Here is a 21,414-nt window from a genome sequence, read left to right on the forward strand (position 1 = left end):
TGGTTTCAGATTCCCCATTGCAACTAATCTTTAATAAACTCTCACTTTTCAAGTTTTACGTAGCATCAAAGAAAAATGTCCACAATGATCTGAAAAGACTATGAAAACACTCCTTTCTTTTCCAGTTAAATACCTGAGTGAGGTCAGATGTTCATCATATACTTTAACCAAGACAACATAGTGTGGCAGATGGAATGCGGAAGCAGAGATGGGAACTTAGCTGGCATCTAGCAACCAGACACAAAAGAGATCTACGAAAATGTAAAACAAGGTCACACTTTTTACTAATTGCTTTTTGTTTTGGAAAGCATGTTAATTTTCACAAAAATATGTTCTATTAATATGTAATGGTTTAATGCTTGTTATATTTAAGTAAATTAATGTTTTAATGCCCTTATTTTTAATTTCTAGTATAGCATACATTGATAGATTTAACCCACAAAACCCAAAAATTATTTGGGGTGGCAGGGTCCTCATTAATTTTTAAGAGTGTAAAGGAGTCAGAAGACCAAAGAGTTTGAGAACTGCTGACTTTTTACCACCCCACAAAGCTCGAAATTTGTACTCATCCCCATTCTACAGATAAAGAAACTAAAGTTTAGAGAAGGTAAGTAATTTGCTCAGGGTTATGCAGAAGATGACAAGTAGCAGAGGCAAGATTCAACCCAGGCTGCCCAGCTTCAGGGCCCAGATTCTTCGCCTCTGCACCCTATTGCTGGGCTCTGTCAGACAAGGCAGCTCCAATAGCCCCAAGGTTTGGCTTCATTATCACCCTCAATTTTGCCCATTTTCAGTGGCACAAAGTCCCATCCTTCCTCTCCCAGGATTACTGGAAAAGGCAGCATACCCTTCTCAGGATAGGGCCTCCGTGAGTGGAAGCAGGTCAGTGACTGCAGAGGTCGGTACCATGCTGGGTACAGGGAGGGGTGCGAGAGCTGGTCGATTCTCGTGAATTGTCAAGAGCTTCTAGGTGTATGTCCAGATTCTAGCAGCTCTTAGACTTGGTGTTTTCCAGTGGAGTTGATGAAAAGTGATCTGATCTGGGACCAGGAGCGGATCAGGTGCTTCCCCCATCTGGCTCCGCCTTACCCCGCAATGTAGACACTGGTCTCATGTAGCTATTTAAGTTTAAATTCAAATTAATTAAAACGCAACAAAACGAAATCTTCAGTTCCTTAGTCTCACTACCATATTTAAGGCATTCAAGAGGCACATGCCGCACATGTATCTTGCCGTCGCTGGGGTCCTTGGAAACTCATGTGGTCTAGTGAGGAATGTGCTGGCTTCGCAGTGAGTTGAACCTGGACCACTACACACTGAATATTCCCCAGACGGAGATGGTGAGGGTGGTAAGGGGGACGAAAGTCTCTGAGGGGCGGCATCTGCCCTTGGAATTGACAAGCATTGCCTTTCCCACAGCGTAGTCTGTAGACTCTGCGTCTGATTCCCAGGTGGACCTCAGCTGGGCCTCAGCCAGGATCTCTGGAAACAAGAGTCAGGGATTCTGCCTCTTTGACAAGCTCCTGGTCATTCTTAAGTACTCCAAAGTTGAGAAGAACTGTGATAGATTAAGACTGTGGTAACATATTAAACATCATAGAAAAGAAGTAAGACCCGGGAGTTCCCTGGTGGCCTAGTGGTTAGGATTCCAGGCTTTCACTGCTGCGGCCAGGTTCAATCCCTTGTCGGGGAACTGAGATCACACAAGCCGCAGGGCGCGGCCAAAAAAAAAAAGGAAGCGAGACCCTTCAGCTCTCTTGGAGTTTTATAACCCTGAATGTCCCAGCCAAAATTCCCACCCCAGTCCTCTACATTATCCTTGGGAGTTTGGCTCCAGGGAACACAGCCTCTAGGTGCGAAGATCCCCAGCCTCTACAAGACACCAGAATCCCCAAGACCAGGCAGCAGCATCTTTCTTCTAAGAAGGGCCTCACAGGCCTACCGGGGCGGTGGGGGGGGGGGCGGAAGGACCAAGTGCCTGTTGGACTCCTATGCCCTCTGGGTACACTAACACATGTCAAGCTCAGGGCCAAGCTCTGGCTAGGAAGACTCGGCCTTCTCCCATCGCCATTGGGATTTATCATGTCCCAGAACCAAAACCCCTTAAGCCTTTCTGTGTTCTCTAGAGGTACTGACACGGCCTCGGCCCTCTCCTGTGTTCGTGCTTGATAGACTAAGGCCGAGATTATAAAGCATTTCAGTGGTAAGTCTGTAAGAACCTGATAGCCTGAGCCTCTCCTTTCCTTTACCATATTGTTAGGTTTCCTTAGGAATTCTTATCGGTGTAAACTCCAAGTAGGTGTGACCACAGCCAGGTGTGTGTTCCCTCTCCCCTAGGAGATGGGAAAGAGACTGGAATGCGGTTCTGAGTGAGCAGGGAATCTCATTAATCACTGTGGGTGGGGCTGGTGGGGAAAAAAGGTTCCCACAGATGACAAGCTCAGAAGGCTCAGAGAACTTTCTGAAATTCTCTTCAAAGCATGCAGGTGGGTATTCTGGTTTCATGGGATCTTTGCTATAACGTGACTTTCCCTGGCTCAGACTACAGGACTACAGACGCCTTCGTTGGGCCCTACACAAGGAAGTCAGTGCCGCCTGAGAACACAGTGTCACCTGGAACTTGGGCCTGGAAAAGGTATCCCAAGGGCAGTCCTCCTGCAGGGTTCCGAGCTACAGCTGGACCAGATGGGGAAGTTCAAGGTGAGAGAAGACGTCGAGCTTTGTGGGACCAGGTGGCTGTCATACGGACTGAACCTTCCGGAACCCAAGGCAAGGCTCACACAGGCAGAACTGCTGCTGGGCCCCTAGCCAAACCCAGCTGCTCGCTGCCACTGCCCAGGAAAGCCGTGGATCCTTCCTTCCTATGAGGACATCACCAATCAGGCATTTACGAAGCACCTGGTATGTGCAAAGGTGCTTCAGAGATAGGGAAGAGGAAAGAAATACAGCAGTACTTTCTTAGCCATGAAGCCGTTTATGCTCAATTATAGGTCAAAAGTGTGACTAAGAGGGAAAAATAAGTAAACGTGAAATTATCTATTAAATGTGGTACAAACACATTAACGTTGTTTAAGGAAAGGGACTCAAAGGCAAAAAAAAACAAAAAGAAACTTCTTAATGGTGATTATATTTTAATAGAGGATGGTTAAGATGACAATCTAAAAATGAATCCTTGGCTAACTTGCAGGCTGGGAGCTGGCAAAGAGGGGTGTGTGTGTGTGTGTGTGTGTGTGTGTGTGTGTGTGTGTACACATGGAGGCACACCCCAGAAGCGTAAATTTGAGCCACGTTCCTCTCTCCCCAGGGTCCGTGTCCTAACTATAGTTTGTTTCTTGCCCTCTCACCCTCCCTCCCTCCCCTCCACCTCATTCTTCCCTTCCCAGGGCCCACTTGGGGACCTGTGACTTCACTGATGAACGAGGTTAGAAGGCATGATTTTCTCCTCCTGACTCAGAATTCTTTCACTGCCCTGCACCCTTCTGCTCCTTCCAGCCCCTTACCTAGCCAAACCTCAGCCCCACATCTTGCTCTGACTGTTTGGGATTATTTCCCCGTGTGTGGTAAAGGGAGTTCTAATGCCAGCAACTCCATGCCATTTCTGGATCCAAATAAGCTGGCAGCGAAAGAAATGCAGGCCAATTACAATCGAGCCTTCCAGGGAGCCAGCCACGCTTGGATCACCCCACGGTTCCTCTCACACTTCACCCCTTACTCTTGTTTTCTCCTTCGTTACAGCAGTAAGCAAACAGCACTCAGATGCCAGCCCTGGGCCTGGTGAAGGGTGTTGAGGCCCGCATCCCTCTTCTCTGCACCTTCTGCGCTCCCCAGGACCTCCTTGGCTGGGATGGATGGCTTTGTTCTCCTGTGAATGAGAGCACAAGGCAGGGAGGGTGTGACCCAGCCCCAGCCCTGTGGGATAGAGGGTCTCCTTGTCCCTTGGTCCGTGTCCAGAGTCCCTGGTGCTGCGCAATAAATCCCAGTCTAGCAGTCGTTTGGTGTGGGCACCAGTGAAGAGCCAGGGGAAAAAGAATGCCCCTCTCCCAGAGCTTGCCCCCTTCCTGGAGGCTCGGGGAAGTTGCGAAATGTCAGTGGTTATTATGTCCCTGCTGTTTTGGTCTGGGTGGGTGGGTCCACTTGGCCACGCTCGCTGGTACTGATGACATCAAGAATCAGTCCCCAAAAGGTCAGCAGGCCTCGTATAAAGAAAAATGTGCTGTGTGGCCCCGACTCACCCTGTCCTCAGTCAAGGGCTGCGGAGTGTGGTCTCCGTCTGGCAGAGGCCGAGTGTAGACTGGTTTAAGTCATGTTCATCCTGGAGACTTCAAAGGAAACATCCAACCCAGGGCTACTGGCAGCGGCAGCAACAAATAAAAGCAATCACGTTAGCATCAGAACTGTTTCCTCCTCTTCTCTCTCTAAGCCCTAGCTTGAGACCCACAACAGTGCTTCCCCAATCCCTTGGGCAAATGCTCATTTATTCGTTTTCTTGCATACATCTGCTTGTTTAAATGGACCAGAGACAAAAAGCTGCTTCCACACATACCCACAGACAGGCTGTGGGACCTTGGGCAGGTTACTGAGCCTCTCTGAGCCTTAGGCTCTTCATCCATAAAGTGACAGTATGAAAGTATCCACATCACAACCCCACATTGTGACAATCAAATTAGATAAATCACGCAAAAGTGCAATGGCAATTTAAATTGACGCAAAGCTGCCATCATTGTTTCTCAAGTTGATTCCTGCTCCGGAAAAGAAAAGAGGCTCTTTCCAAATACTTCCTGCTCAGCGATCAAAACTCCCCTCTCCAATCCATGGGAATCAGATCTGCCTGAAGGAAGGCATAGGTGGTGCTTCTAGTCCAGATATCTGCATAATAATTATCTGGAAAAGAACCAACTAAATCGAAATCATCAGAAGCAGACTAGGTGTACATACGTTTTTAAACTCCTCATGTAATTCCAAGGGAAGCCAGGTAGAGAAGCCCTGGGCCAGCCCCTCAGTACTCACACGCCCCTTAGCCTAGGGATAAGGCTGACCTGGGGTACCTGCTGAAAATACAAATTCCCACACTACATCTCAGACACTCTAAATCAAATCTTAGGGGAAAAGGTCTAGACAGTATGAGAATCTTATCATCTGGAAGCTGGGAAACACTGCCCAAAAAGTTTCTCAAATGTTTAATGTGTATAAAAATTAACTGAGAACCTTTTTTTTTTTAATTGAAGTATAGTTGATTTACAATATTTTGTTAGTTTCAGGTGTACAACAAAGTGATTTGGTGATAGATAGATAGATAGATAGATAGATAGATAGATGATAGATAGAGATATAGGTATTCTTTTTCAATTCTTTTTTATTATAGGTTACTATAAGATATTGAATATAGTTCCCTGTGCTATACAGTAAATCCTTGTTGTTTATTTTATATACAGTAGTGTGTATCCATTAATCCCACATTCCTAATTTATCCCTCCCCCCAGCTTCCCTTTGGTAACCATAAGTCTGTTTTCCGTGTCTGTGAGTCTGTTTTATAAATAAGTTCATTTTGTATTATGATTGATTCTACATGTAAGTGATATCATATAATATTTGTCTTCATCTGACTTACTTCACTTAGTATGATAATCTCTAGGTCTATCCATGTTGCTGCAAATGGCATTATTCCATTTTTTCTTATGGCTGAGTAGTATTCCATTGTATATATGTACCACATCTTCTTTATCCATTCATCTGTTGATGGACATTTAAGTTGCCTCCATGTTTTGGCTATTGTAAATAGTGCTGCTGTGAACACTGGGGTGTATGTGTCTTTTCGAATTAGTTTTCATCTTTTCTAGATATATGCCCAGGAGTGGGATTGCTGGATCATATGGTAACTCTATTTTTAGTTTTTTAAGGAATCTTCATACTGTTTTCCATAGTGGCTGCACCAATTTATATTCCCAACAACAGTGAAGGAAGGAAGAACCTTGTTTTTTGAAAGTGAAGTTGGCTAGGCATGTCTACTCTAAAACTCAAGAAATTTTAATTTGGGAAATCTGGGGGGAGCCCTGGGATTTTCATTTTTAACTAACATCCTCAGTTGATTGCTAAGTCTGCTACTCCATGGAAAAATTTTCTCCAAACCTCTGGAATGACCCCAGAGAATGGAGATAAGTCCTAGGTAATGCCAGCTCCCAAGTCTGCCCAGAACACTCTTGCTTGAACTTCCTAGTGGCCATTGAGGAGGACTGACTAATTCTGAGAAGGGACAATCCTGAGTCATTCCATGTCTTGGCAGCAAAAGCTGTAAAGTGGGGCACATGGCATGACATGCTGAGACAAGCATCCAAGAAGCTGCATCCCTAGGGCTGCTTCCTCAAACTCCACTCCCGTTAAGCTGTGAGTCCACTCACATGTGCCGCTGCCCCCAAAAAAACTCTCCTGCCCTGGCACTGTGGATATGTGCAAGGGCCCACCAACTGTCAACACACCTGGGAAGCTAGGTAGGTTTTCCAGAGACAGCCATCCTCTCATCTCCCTCCCTGCTGCCACCTTGGATCCCAGGCCACAGAGTGTGCACACCCAGGGTCCACTGTGAATGAGAACCTCTCAGGGCACATGATGTAGTCCTTGCTTGAGTTTATTTGTATCCCCAAACAAGGAGCCATTGGTTGTAGAAAATGTGAAGGGTAGGGGCATTTACTTCTTTTCCTGAGTTCCTGTTAGCACACAAACTAGAATTTCTGCCTTCTCCAGCATACTGAAGAAAAAGCTGCTAATTTCTTGTCACTTCTCACTGGCTTTTCCCTAAGTGATAGTCAGTTTATCAGTGTGGGAAGGCTGTTATTGGGCTTCTGCCCTGAGCTGGAGACATCTGTCCAACAGGGAGCTTTACCCCTTTTACTCTGCATCCCGGAGATCCTGTGGCTTGCTCCTTTGATGATAAGAATTTTAAGGTATGGATTCAGAAAGCAGTAGGTAAAAGCTTCCTTCAAAATACAAGAGGGGCTGGGAATTCACTATTTGTTCCTGAAAGATGAAGGGGTAATCTTATTTCTGCACTCCCACCTCCCATCTGCTTTAGTATCTCTTTAGAAACCGAGATCAACTAAAACTGTTGTGTCTAACGTATTTTCTCCTTGTCTTTAATTTTTGTCAATCTGATTATGTGTCTCAGTGTGTTTCTCCTTGGATTTATCTGGTATGCGACTCTCTGCCCTTCCTGGACCTGGGAGACTGTTTCCTTTCCCAGATTAGGGAAGTTTTCAGCTATTATCTCTTCAAATATTTTCTCAGGCCTTTTCTCTCTTTCTTCTCCTTCTGGGACCCTTATAATGTGAATGTTGGTGCACTTAATGTTGGTTGTGACTAACATAGATGAGGAATCCCTGAGCATGGGGAGCTGGCCCTTCCTAAGACACTGATGGACAGACTGACCAACCTACTGACAGACTGATTGACCAACTAGACAGACTGTCAACTGAACACACATCCCACTTATATTGGTTCCTACTGTTGTCATTGTCACCAACTAAAGAGAATATTTTTAAAAAATGAGACAGGTGAGTTCTGATAAAATCCACAGACTGAACACAGCCTTCTACTTTCCTTCCCTCCCAAAACACTACTAAAAATGTCAGTAAAGGAATTATTTTCTTAAGGTATAAATCTAAAAGGCTGGTTTCCATGAGAGCAGGCACTCAGAGAAAAATTTCAGAAAGTAGAAAATACATGAGTGTGTTCCCTACACCAGAAAGCTGAGAACTAGTGTGATTTGCACCAAGAAAACCTCAAAAAGTGGAGAAATTTACAGCAAAAGGCACCTCTAGAAGTAGGTGCTGAACAGGGTAGCTGAAATTAATAGGATTGGGTGAAACTCTATATTTTAGTTAGACCCCCAAAGCCCCTCCCAGGACAGTCATGTTATACAATTTGCTGCTTCTCTAACAAATCACATAGACCTCTCTGATCCTTTAAACTATATGTATTTATTACTTTTTTTTTTTAATGAAAGGAGGGAAGGAAAGTGATTAGAAGGGATTCCCCATTGATGAGCATGTTGAGGGCTAATTTTCCTCTCTTCCTCTCCCCTCTGGATCTGCCCTTTTTAAGATGAGCACACATTGTCAGCTCAAGATCCCAAACAAATGGCTGCAGTGCGAGGAAACTGCATGGTGAGAAGGGTTGAGGGCCGTGGCGCATCTCTCAGTAGCTCGGCTTCAGTTTAAAGAACGCTTTAAACAGGTGCACCCGGGTACTCCCCATCTTCCTTCTTTCTGCCAGGCCACAGGCCCCTACTGGAGGTCCTGACCCTCAAAGCTACTGTCCCACTGGCCAGCATAGCTGATTTCCATGCCTCTGGCCAAGGCTGAGGTCATTCCTTTAGTCCCATCTTGGTCCTGAAGAAGACGCTTTCTCACCCTGACCCAGGACTCCTTGTTGCACTTGAAGCCCGCAAGTCACATTCCTCACCACCTAACCTGCTAGAAACCCATTTGTTCCTCAGTCATTTCTATAATACTTGCTCTTAGCAAGGCTCCCCTTGCCTGGAGTCACCCAATGTCTCCAGTGTCAAAACACTCATTCTGGATTAAATATATGCTCATCTTTCTAGGCATTTTTCCTTCTGCAAAACTCCTTCTTCTCAGCTCTGCCTCAGGCCAGCCCTAGCATGCCAAGTCTTGTTTAAGGTGCTCTGCTCCCAAACCCTCAAATCTCTCCATTTTCAAGATAAAGATAATGATTTGGCTCTGAGAAGCCTGGTGGACTAAAATCATGGCTCTTCAAACTCTTTAAGATCTTGTCTTATTTGCATTTTAATGCATACACCTCTGGTACCTGCCTGAACCCTAGTCATCATCTTTGGGAGAAGAGGGATGTCTAAACATGTTCTAGAAGCACAGTTACCTAAAATAGGAACTTTGTGGTCATTTTGTTTATTGGGACTCTAATGTCTCTGGATGCTTCTTCCTGGGAAACCCTGGATTCTAGTCTCACACTGGCAACTTTAGTCTACGCTCTGCTGGAGCACCTATAAGACATGTTAAAGATCAATAATCCACACCTATTTCTCATAGTCTTAGCCCTGGAGCAGCATACCAGAGATGGTCCCTGCAGCACTGTGCGGTCATTAAGATGATACTCTGAGGCCTTGAATCCTGATTCTGTGACCTTAAGCAAGTTACTTAACTTCTCAGTTTATCCATCTGGGGAGAGTCATAGTACTTGTCTCATGCATTTGCTTATTGGTTAATGTCTGTATGCACTTAGAATGGTGCCTGGCACACAGTAAGTGCTCAGGAAATACTGTGATGGTTAGCCCCTCCTGCCCTTCAAGGAGGACCCAGCCACCTTCAGTTCCCCACTCCCTCCTCTGCTGACCTCTTTCACTAGGCCCAGTGCTGCTGTCCTTGCCCACCCCAAACGCTCCCAGACAGTGACCTCCTGAGGACAAGAGCAGTATCTTCATCATCTTTACAACCCTCAGTATCGCACCAAGCTCAGCATTTTGTAGATGTGCAATAGCTATTTGTGGAATCAATGTCTTTTAGAGGAGAGAGAAGAGCAGGCAGTTCTGAACTGCTCTGCAGAAGGCTCGACAACCTTGATTTTCAGAGAACCCAGAGGAGGGTGTCCTCTGGCGATATCCCTGTGGCACCTGGGACATTTTCTCGTATGATTTTGACTTCCTCCTTGTCTTTATGGAGGAGCTCTAAAACATCTGCAGGGAAGTGGGCTGCTGGGAGCAGCAGCGAGGGAGGGAATTGAGTCAAGTGAGTGGCTGATCCCAGTCAGCAAGGCAGCCAGTTACATTGCTTTGTGTTCTGTGACCTTTTTAAGATGTCATTTTCCAAGAGTTTCCCAGCAAGAGCACCCTGCCTCCCCTAAACTTCCCTTCGCATTGTTGTACCACCCCGGAGTCTGTTGACCACAGAGTTTTGTTTACAAATACTATGGTAACCCCAGGAGCTCTGGCAAATCTGAAATAGCTTGCCAGCAAATAAGGCACAAGGCTGGAACCATCAAAGCCCTCTGGGCTCCCAGCCTCACTGATAGGCTTTTAAAGACATCTGTTTTATGTTCCTGAGCAAGCATTTTCAGGGCATTTTTCTCCTTCAAAGGACTTATATCACTGTCCTAAGGAACGTTTTAAAAACCCATTCTTCTTGCCAGTAACTGCATTACACTTTAGCTCCAGAGCCTCACTGGGGGGATTCTCAACTTTCTTCTTGATGCTCTGATTTTAATGGGACAATACATCAAATGTAATTTTTCATTCTGTCCCTATATCCTCCCCTTTACCTGCTTAGTTTGGTTATATCCTGATATAAGGATTCGAGTATAAGGCGTTTTGGGGTTGGGGTGGGTGAGGATGACCCCAGGAAATACTGGAAGAAGAGAACGGAAGTGAGACAGGAAAGAGAAGGCAGTGAATGAACAGTGCATGATGGAGCTGTGAATAACTCAAGTATAGACCCATTTTGGAACAAGGATTCAGAAGATGTGCCTGGAAGTTACCAAATCCAAGAGGTGAGGGAGCTGAAGGATTTATACACCAACTTTCATCAGTCTTTGGTTCAGGACTACTGGGTGGGGGAGATGAGACTAATCCCCAGGCACTGCTCACCTGCTGAAAGAAAGCCCTAGGGTGTGAGAAGTCTGATACTACAATGTTAAGGCCAGAAGGGTTATGTACAGGGCACAAAGACAACCCCCAGATACTCCCCTTGGGCCCTATGGCCAAGCTGAGGGCTTTATACTTGTGTATTTTTGGTTTTCCTATCCAAGGCAGAATGGTCATTGGTGATACGCACATGAGATTTGTCCTTGGCAGTTGTTCCTTTCCCACTACGTGTGGGTCACATCTAATTGTACGTGCAGCACCCATATGAGACTAGAAAGATGAATAGGTCTTGCAAGTCCCCCATAACACATATTTCTACCTTTTGTTTCAAAGCTCTTTAAATAGTTGAGTATGGCTATCTTGCCTTACCACATCTTTGCTTCTCCAGATTGAATATTCCCCAACTCCCTTTTAAATACAGTACAGTAACACCACCTGGTGTTTGTACATTGCTTTACGTCCTCAGGAATCACAGAACATGGTCCTACCACAGTTGCCACTCACTCTGAGTCCTGCCATGTCTCCCCGTCCCTCCATCTATGCCACTTTCTATAAGTTGGGATCTTGTTGGAATAAGGAAGCAGAGTCTAAATGCCTGCGACGTAGGTAATTGTATCCTAGTTTACTGTCAAAAACTATGAAGGATCTGGTATTTTACCCTCCTCGCAAGCAAGCAAGATAGCCTGCCACGGTTCCATGGTTGCTGGCAGAAGACACAAGATTCCTAGGTCAGAAACAAAGGATTTTATTACTCATGACATGGCAAACAGCAGAAACATCAGACTATTTGTGCCAGTTCCCCAAGCCCAAATTCCCACATGGCAATGAGGAGAGGGCCAAGTGACACCTGCACATGGGGTGGGTTGCTTTACAGGAAAGTTTAGGGAACCTGAATCTTTTATAATGGCTAACAAGCAAACCTGCCTAGGCTTGCCTCCAGTGGAAGACATTTTTTTGTGTGTGTCTAACTGTAGGCAAACCAGTCTTCTGTTCTAGAAGGAGATTCTCTATCTTCCAAGCTGTTTGCTATATAAACATTTGAGAATATAGTTAAAAACAAAGGTCAGTTAGTATCTCTGCTCATAAGGCATGCAGAAACATGATAATTGGAAAACTCTCTCAACATTTACATAATAGGTAGATAAGTATAGGTGAGAACATTAATTTTTATAAACAGGACTAATTTCTAAATGACTTCCATTCTCATTTCAGAGGTACTGCATTTGGGGAAATGGCATCTTTTACTTTTGTTCACAGATTCTAGCCCCAACCCTCTATCAAGTTCCTTAATGAAGGAAATACACAAACACTGAAAATCTCATAGTGGAGTTTCTACTTAAATAAACACTGAGTTTAAAACAAAAACTAAATGAAAGATTGTAAAACTTCCACTGGGAGCTAAGATGAAGTAACATGGACTGAAATTACGTTCCAACTTGAAACAACTAAAAACCCCACACAAAACATATGAAACAATCGTTTTCAGAACATTGAACAAGGACAACAAACAGTAAAAGATGAGAAATAAATGAAGTGAGTCCTACAGTTTTCATGGCTTATTGCCTAGAGAAAGTTTCCAAAATGTGGAACAGGAATGAAAAATTTAGGTGGAGCCAGCATTGTCCCCAAGTTGAAGAGAAGGAGCTGCGAGTCAAAGAGACCAAAGTGGCTAAAGTTTACAGGGGAGAGTATTGGAAAGAACAAGGCTTCACAGAGAGCTCTTGGGATCTGCAGATGGTTCACCAAGTCTGTAGTGAGTACTGAGCAATATTTGTGTGTGAGAAAATGACTCAAGGCAGGGGGGAAATACCCAATGACATTACAGGAAACAGTACCCAAAGATCCGACAATGTCAAAAAAAAAAAAGAAAAGAAAAAAACACAGTCCTGGTTCCATAAACCAGAGGATAAAACCTCATGGTTTTCAGGGAGCATGTACGCAAAAGAGTTTTACCTTGATAATGGGGGAAAATTAGCCACAGACTAAAAGCTGTCCTAGTCCTGCCTAATAAAACTTAAAGCAAGACCCAAAAGGAGCATACTGTTGTATCAGTAAACTAATGACACTATAATAGAAACTATTCAAAATGACAGTACAATAGAAAAAAGACTGAAAAATAAAAAGATGAACAGAGCATCAGTGAGATGTAGGACAACTTCAGGTGGCCTAATATATGTGTAATTAGAGTTCCTGAGTTAGGAAGAGGAAATAATAATGATTAATAATAATAAAAATAATGGTCAGAAATTTAATGAAAACTGTAAGCTCATAGATCTAAGAAATTCAACAATATCCAAGTACATGAAACATGAAGAAAACTAACTAAAGTATATCATAATATTACATAAAAACAATGATAAAGAGAAAATCTTGAAAGCATGGAGGAAGGTCATTTTGTGACCTTTACAGTCTATTAATAAGGTCATTATGTGCAAAAAAACAAAGTTAAGAATTATAGCAGACTTCTAGTGAAAAGAATGCAAGTCAAAAGGATCTACAGAAACATATTTAAAGTACTCAAATAGAATTCTATACCCAGAAAAAAAAATCTTTTTTAAAAATGTAAAATAAAGTTGTTTTCAGAGATATAAAAACTGGAAGAATATATTACCATCAGACCTCCACTAAAAGAAATATCAAATGAAGTGATTCAGGCAGATAGAAAATTGTATGTGACAGAAATCTCAATATACACGTGGAAATAAAGAACACCAGAAAGTGTAACTAGGTAAATATATGTGAATATTTTTCCTTACTATTTAAATCTCTTTAAATGACAATTGACTTCAAAGAAAAAAATGTGTTGTAAAGTTTATAATGCATGTAAAAGTAAAAAACAGATAAATAACAACAAACAATGATAGCACAAGGTCAGAAAGAAGAAATGGAAGTATTCTAACATTGCATATGAAGTGGCATAATATCGCATGAAGGTATATTGTGATAAGTTAAAGATGTTTGCTATAGGGAATTCCCTGGCAGTCCAGTGGTTAGGGCTCTACGCTTCCACTGCAGGGGGCACAGGTTTGATTCCTGGTTGGGGAACTAAGATCCTGCATGCCTTGCAGCAAAAAAAAAAAACAAAAAACAAAACAAAACAAAAAAAATATGTTTGCTATGTTGAAATCCCAATGCCCAAGTTGATGATATTGGGAGGCAGAGTCTTTGGGAGGTGATTAGGTCACAAGGGCAGAGTCTTCATGAATGGGATTAGTGCTCTTATAAAAGAAACTCCAGAGATATCCCCATCCACTCCTACTATGTGAGGATACAACAAGAAGTCTGCAACTGGGAAGAGGGCCTTAACTCAACATTCTGATTTCAGACTTCCAGCCTCCAGAACTATGAGAAATAAATTTCTGTTGTTTATAAGATACCCAGTCTGTGGTATTTTTTTTAGCAGCCCAAATAGATTAAGGGCAAAAAGAAGAAAAAGAGAATAAAGAATAGATGAGACAAATAACAAACACAAAGCAAAGAGAAGATTTAAACTCAACTGTATCCATAGTCACATTAAAGGTACAATAAACCTACTTTAAATATAAGAAAAAATAGGGCTTCCCTGGTGGCACAGTGGTTGAGAGTCCACCTGCCAATGCAGGGGATACGGGTTCGTGCCCCGGTCCTGGAAGATCCCACATGCTGCGGAGTGGCTGGGCCCGTGAGCCATGGCCGCTGAGCTTGCGTGTGCTCCGCAATGCGAGAGGCCACAACAGTGAGAGGCCTACGTACCGCAAAAAAAAAATATATATATATATATATGAAAAAATAGGTTAAAAGTAAAAGAATGGTATGGTATGGTAGGCTGAATAATGACCCCCCAAAGATATCCATATCCTAATCCCTGGAAACGGGAATATGTTACTTTACATGGCAAAAGGGATCTTACAGTTGTGATTAAGTTAAGGATCTTGAGACAGGGAGATTATCCAGGTGGATCCAGTGTAATCACAATAAATTTAACAACTTAGGTAAAATGGACCAATTCTTTGAAAGATACAAACTAATAAAATTTACTCAACAAATAAGAGAAAGGCAGGAGGGTCAGAGTCAGAAAAAGTCATGTGACAATGGAAGCAGAGATAATTAAGGGGATGTAATGACACTATGCTGTTGGCTTTAAAGATGGAGGAAGGGGCCATGAGCTAGAAAAGCTAGAAAAGGCAACAAAAAGGATTCTCCCCTAGAGCCTCCAGAAAGAACCAACTCTGATAACACCTTGACTTCAGCCCAATGAGACTGATTTTGGACTTCTGACCTCCAGAACTTTAAGGTAAATTTGTATTGTTTTAAGCCACTAGGTTTGCAGTAATTTGTTACAGCAGGGATAGGAAACTAACCAAAATAAAACTAGTGTGACAATTTTAATACCAGACAGTAGTTTCAGAGTAAAGACTATTGCCAAGGATAGGGAAGCTCATTACATAATGATAAACCAGTTGTTCTGGAGGACATGACAAAAATGTATGTATCTAATAACAGAGCTTCAAAAATGCATGAAACAAAAACTGACAGAACTTCAGGAGAAATTAACCAAATCTATAAGATTTCAATGTCTATCTCTCAATAATTGTTAGAAAAAGTAGACAGAAAATCAGTTAAAATACAGACATCTTGAACAACACTTATCTATCAACTTGACCTAACTGATATTTCTAGAACATTCTCCACAATAAGAGAATACATTATTTTCAAATACACACAGAACATAGACCATATTCTGAGCAATAAAAAAAAATCTCTGTCAATTTAAGAGGATTCATATCATACAAAGCATTTCTCTGCCCCAAATGAAACAAATTAGAAATCAATAACAGCAAGATAGCTGGAAAATCCCCAAATATTTGGAAACTAATTAATACATATTTTTGACAGCTTTAGTTAGGTATAATTGACAATAATTGTATATATTTAAGATGTATATGTAATACACTTCTAAATAATCCATGGGTCAAAAAGAAATCAAAGAAAAATTAGAAGATATTTTTAAATGAAAAAAAAGAAAAGAAAACATAACATCAAAATGTGTGAGATACAGCTAAAGCAGTACTTAGAGATAAATGTATAGCAGTAACTACAGATATCAGAAAGAAGAAAGTTCTCAACTCTATGACTTCAGCTTCCACCTTAAGAAATTTAAAAAAGAAAAGCAAATTAAACCAAGGAATTAAAATAAAGCAGAAGGAAGGAAGTAATAGATATCGGAGCAAAAATTAATGAACAGAAAACAGAAAAACAATAGAGAAATCAATGAAACCAAAAGTTGCTTGCCTGAGATCAATAAAATTGAAGAATGTCTCAGCAGAATAATCAGGGAAAAAAAAAAAACAGAGAAAACAAAAATCAATAATATTAGGAATGACAGAGGCAACTGCACCTTAAATTCTACAGACATTAAAAGAATAAAGGAAATATTATGAGCAACTTTATGCCAATAAATTTAACAACTTAGATAAAATGGAACAATTCTTTAAATATGCAAACTAATAAAGTCCACTCCATATAGATAAGTCTCAAAATAATTGTGCTAGCTGAAAGAAGCCAGACCCCAAAAAAGTATATATGTATGACTTACGTAAATTTCTAGAAGATGAAAATGAATCTAATATGAAAGAAAGCAGATCTGTGATTGTCAGGGGAGCGTGGTGATGGGTGGGCAGGAAGAGGAGAGAGGGATGAATTACAAAGGAGCAAGAGGGAACTCTTAGAGGTGATGAATATACTCTTTATCTTGATTGTGGTGATGATTCCATGTGCATATACCTACACCTAAACTTTAAGTACGTGCAGTTTATTTTATGTCAGTTGGTGAACCAGTTATCAATAAAACGTTTCTATTTGAAGGGTTGTTCTATAAATCTCACTTCAATCTACCTGTTTTTAAAGTTTGAAGTTGAAGGACCATCTAGCTATATTAAAATGAGGCTCACTTGAAACAAGGAGATCTTTGCCTACGGTACGCACATTTATTCTGAAGAGAAGACAGGGAGGGAAGCTGGGATGAAGTGAGGGGAGGGCCTGGGCAGAGACTTGCTGGAGCTACCAAAGTGCTACCAACACACACACAAAAACTGTTTCACTTGCCCACCCTCTCCCCAAGCAGTACACAGGGTACAAAGTAAGTGAAATCTATTTTCTTTACTCCTGGCCTGACATAGCTATTCCCTGGCCTGAAGCAGGAGAGCGTGTTCCAGCTTGCTTGCTAGTTACACCATCCTGGCCAGGCCACACGCTCCGCAAGCTCCATTCCAAGTCCCTGTGTCCTGGCTAAGCCCCCAAGGGCATTGCTTGGGACCTTGCTATAGGCCGGCCAAAGATCTGCATTTTTGTAGCTGGGGGAACTTTACGGAGTGGATCAGTCCGGGTGTCTGGAACACACAGTGAAGTTTTTGTTTGATCTATTAAGGCAATTGAGATGTTGTAACTCATTTGCAACTGATTTGATTTTATTCCAAAAGTATTTCCCTCCAGCCTAGACTTGGCTTAGGTGTCCTGGAAATCAGGAGGACTGTATGTGGGTAAAAAGTAATGAGGTCTGATGGGTGACAAGAAAAGAATTCAAGGTCTCCCTGCATAGGAATATTTTAATTACTGTAGAAGTCACTCCTCCCTCCATCCGCTGGTCGGCCAGTGGCATTTCCTTCCACTGGGGTGGGGAATGGAGCTTCTGGGAATGCTGCTGGGGCTCTCAGAAATGCCACCATGGTTGCCATTGGCAATCCTTTTTTGTGCAATGCCTTTTCTCAGGAAGATGAATACAAGCTGTACATACCAAGTGTCGATCAAACTCTCAGCAACCACCGGTCTCATTAAGAAGAAACTGAAAGGACCTGGGGAAAAAATAAATGCCACTGAATCTGGAGTTCAGGGGAGAAGGGAGCAAGGGAAAGAAACTTCCTGCAACGTGGGGGCCATTTCCAGGCAGAAAATCTGATCCAGCACAGTATATTTTCCTCCCTCCCAAGGATAAATGCCATTTTAAATTCCATCTCTTTGCCAATCTATTTCATCGGTAAAATTCCTCATTTGGGACCCGCAGGCAAAGGACTTGCCATGGGTAAATGTCTCCCGTGCTGGACAGGACAGCACTTGTTACACTTAGAACAGAAGATGCACCTGTGGAAAGAATGGTGTACCCGGGTTTTTCTAACCTAGATCTGCCTTGTAGGAGAGGAAAAATCAATTTCCCTCTACCCTTCTGAGTTCTGAGCTGAGACCCCTGTAATAAAAGACAGATTAACAAGAGAAAAACAAACAGAAGTTTATTGACATGTATACTCATATTCACGGGAGATACCCAGGGAAAATGAGTAACTCAAAGAGGTGGCTTTAGAATTCAGGATGAAATACCATCTTAACAGGGAAAGGGGAGAGGGATGTAGGCCTCTTATGGGAGAGTAAATGATTTGGGTAAACGATGAACGGACCCTTAGAAGAATAGATGGGAGTTATGATTGTTTGTGGCAAAGTGTGTCTGTGTGTGGTATCAACTTCAAGGCTCCTCTCCTGTGATAAAAGTTTTAATCTTCCCCAGTTGGTGAAACTCCGGGAAGGGGACTGATGACAATTGAGTTCCTTTTGGAGAATCTACCTTCTGGCAGATAAGGGGAGATTGGGGAAAGCCTCTTCCTGCATTTACTGTCTTTCAAAAGCCCACATCACAAAATAATCGATATAGCAAAGTGGTATATTTTGGGGTGGCATGTCCTGAATTCTCACAGTCACATTTTGGGGTGTCACTTTCTACTACTCTTTGGCCTTGAATGAATTGTGAAACCTCATGTAAGTTGTTTACCTCCCTGAGACTCTCTCTCCAACTGCAAAATAAGAAGACTGCACTCTAGTTTTCAAGCTTAATGTTGCATAATCAAAGATTTAATAAAATCCACTCTGGTTGCTCTCTGGAACTCTGAGCTCTTAGGAAATCAGTCAGAATTTAGCAGAAAATAAATGTTGTTTGCTAAGGAGAGCCATTCTACTTCAATTTGGTTTTGCTGCATTTTACCTTTTGTGTAATAGACTTGGCACATACTGACAAACGAAACAATCGATCTGGGCTACAAGGAGCCAAAATTGTAAGGACAGAAATGATTTAATAAGAAAAACTTCTTTTGGTCTTGTGCCCAAAAATCTCCTTTCTGGGTATAGTGATCAGGCCACCTCTGAGTTTTCACACTCTTAATAGAAAGAAAGAAATTCCTATTTTGAATGTTCCATGCAGCACTCAGGAGAGAAGATTCATGCCCTTCCTTTCCTTGGTCCTACACAGGTTATCCTAACATTTATTGTTATTGTTTTGATTTATCTGGTCTTAATTCCTTGTAATAACATAAGCCAAATATATAGCAAGACGTCACTTATCCAGTGTCATGGAGGTTCTAACAGTCAACGTTCTTAGTTGTACATCACAGAAGCCACTCTAGCTTGTTTGAGCTGAAGAGGAATATCCTTCTTTAAGGATATCACTGTGGGAGGGATTTTTCACCTGTGACCTTGTGATCAGGGACAGTATCCAAATCAAACCACTAGACTTTTGCTGCTGCTACCTGGGTAAACTAAGTCAGAGGAACATCAGCTAACCTTTTCTTTAATTTAAAATTTCCATTTTATTAAGCTGTAACTGACAAATAACATTGTTTAAGGGTTCAACATAATTTGATATATGTGTCTATAGTGAAATGATTATCACAATAATCTCAGTTAATTCATCATCTCACATAGTTACAGTTTTTTTTCTTATTATAAAAAGATTTAAGATCTACTCTCTTAACCACATTCAAATAAACAATATAGTATTGTTAACTATAGTCATCATGCTGTATCTTACCTTCTCAGAATTAATTAATTTTATTACTGGAAGTCTGTACATTTTGACCACCTTCACCCAGTACTTATTGAAAATAGAGGACTCTCTCCCATAGGCCAACATGACCTCAACTCTCAGGAACCTGCCTGGGGAGCCAGGAAGCTAGTCCAGGGCAAGGAAGGCAGATTATGGGACAGAAATATAAAACAGTGTCCTAGGCTTGGAACACTTTGTGGAAAGTATCAAATGCATAGGGAGCCAATAGCGAGATAAAAGGCTAGCAACTGAGCTGCAACAATCCCAAGAAAACTCTAGAAGACAAATTTGAGACAAGAATAGAGAGTCAAGGAGACATGCACAAGTGCTATATAAATGCAGAAACAAGATGCCAACACATACTATTTTTGCCACTTGCTAGTGGCCAAGTGTTTCCTATTGTTTTCTTCTTTTCTGAAGGTTATTTCTTAGAAAAATGTCAGACACTATCACCATAAAGGAGAGGGGGAATGGAGATATTTAGAAGCAGAGCTTCTGTATGGTATTGAAGCTAAGTTGGTATCAATTCAAAGTAGACTGTTATAAATTTAAGCTATTAAATGTAATCACCATGGTAATCATAAAGAAAATATCTAGAAAGAGATACACAAAAAGAAATGAGAAGGAATCGAAGCAGTTCACTACAAAAAAAAATCAACTTAACATAAAAGTAGGCAGCAATGGAGGAAATGAAAGACAAAAAAAAGGTGTAAAACACATAGAAATAAATAGTAAGATGGCAGAAGTAAATCCTTCCTTATCCGTAATTACATTACTGTAAATGGATTAAACTCTCTAATCAAAAGACAGAGATTGGGGGCTTCCCTGCTGGGAATTAAATTAATTAATTTTTTTAAAAGGCAGAGATTGGAAGAATGGACAGAATAACATGAAAACTATATGCTGTCTACAAGAGACTCATTTTCAATGGAAAGGCACAAAAAGTTTGAAAAAGAAAGGATGAAAACAGATATTTCATGCAAACAGTACCCAAAGGAGAGCTGGGGAGGCTACTCTAACATCAGACATAGTAGACTTTAAGTCAAAACTCTTGCAAGAGACAAAGACAGACATTATATACTGATGAAAGAGTCAATCCATCAAGAAGTTATAATAAGGGAATTCCCTGGTTGTCCAGTGGTTAGGACTCTGGCATTTTCAACACCGGGGTCAGGGTTCAATCCCTGGTCAGGAAACTAAGATCCCACAAACCGCATGGCATGGCCAAAAAGAAAAAAAGTTATAATAATTATATACATCAAACAACAGAACCAAAAAATATATGAAGCAAACACTGACAGAATCAGAGGAAGAAATAGACAGTTCTACAATAATAGTTGGAGACTTCAATACATGACTTTCAATAATAGAACATCTAGACAGAAGATCACCAAGGAAATAGAGGACTTGAACAACTCTACAAACCAACTAGACATAAATATCTTTGTAACACTCTACCCAACAACAGGAGAATATAAATTTTTCTCAAGTGCTCACGGAACATTCTTAAGGACAGACAATGACTGGGTCACAAAAAAAGACTCAGAACATTTTTTAAAAGATTGGAATACTTTAAAATTAAAGTATCCTCTCCCACCACAATGGAATGAAGCTAGAAACCAATAGTAGAAGAAAAACTGGAAAATCCAAAAATACGTGGAAATTAAGTGATGCACTCTTAAACAACAAATGTGTCAAAAAAGAAATCACAAAGAAAATTTTGAAATACCTTAAGATGAATGAAAACAAAAACATAACATACTAAAACTTACAGAATGCAGTGAAAACAGTACTCAGAGGGAAATTTATACCTATAAATACCTACATTAAAAAATAAGAAAAATCTCAAATCAATAACTTAAATTTGCACCTTGAGGGCTAGCAGGGAGAAAAAGGAACAAAGGAGCATATTAAACCCAAAACTAATCAAGGAAGGAAATAATAAAGACTACAGTAGAAATAAGTG

At 41.5% G+C, this 21,414-nt stretch overlaps 1 long non-coding RNA gene across 1 annotated transcript in view; it reads right to left on the bottom strand.

Annotated features, from left to right (window-relative positions):
• Nucleotides 1-3,824: 3,824 nt before the first annotated feature.
• Nucleotides 3,825-21,414, bottom strand: part of LOC138842602 (uncharacterized) — a 52,747-nt gene continuing 35,157 nt past the window's right edge. Inside the window, exons 2-3 of the long non-coding RNA XR_011377304.1 lie at nucleotides 17,379-17,436; nucleotides 3,825-4,348 (exon numbers count right to left, since the gene is read on the bottom strand). This is a non-coding gene — a long non-coding RNA (uncharacterized lncRNA). The remainder of the gene's footprint in view (nucleotides 4,349-17,378; nucleotides 17,437-21,414) is intronic.

The sequence above is a fragment of the Globicephala melas genome, chromosome 3 (assembly GCF_963455315.2).
Source record: "Globicephala melas chromosome 3, mGloMel1.2, whole genome shotgun sequence".
Taxonomy (NCBI): Eukaryota; Metazoa; Chordata; class Mammalia; order Artiodactyla; family Delphinidae; genus Globicephala; species Globicephala melas.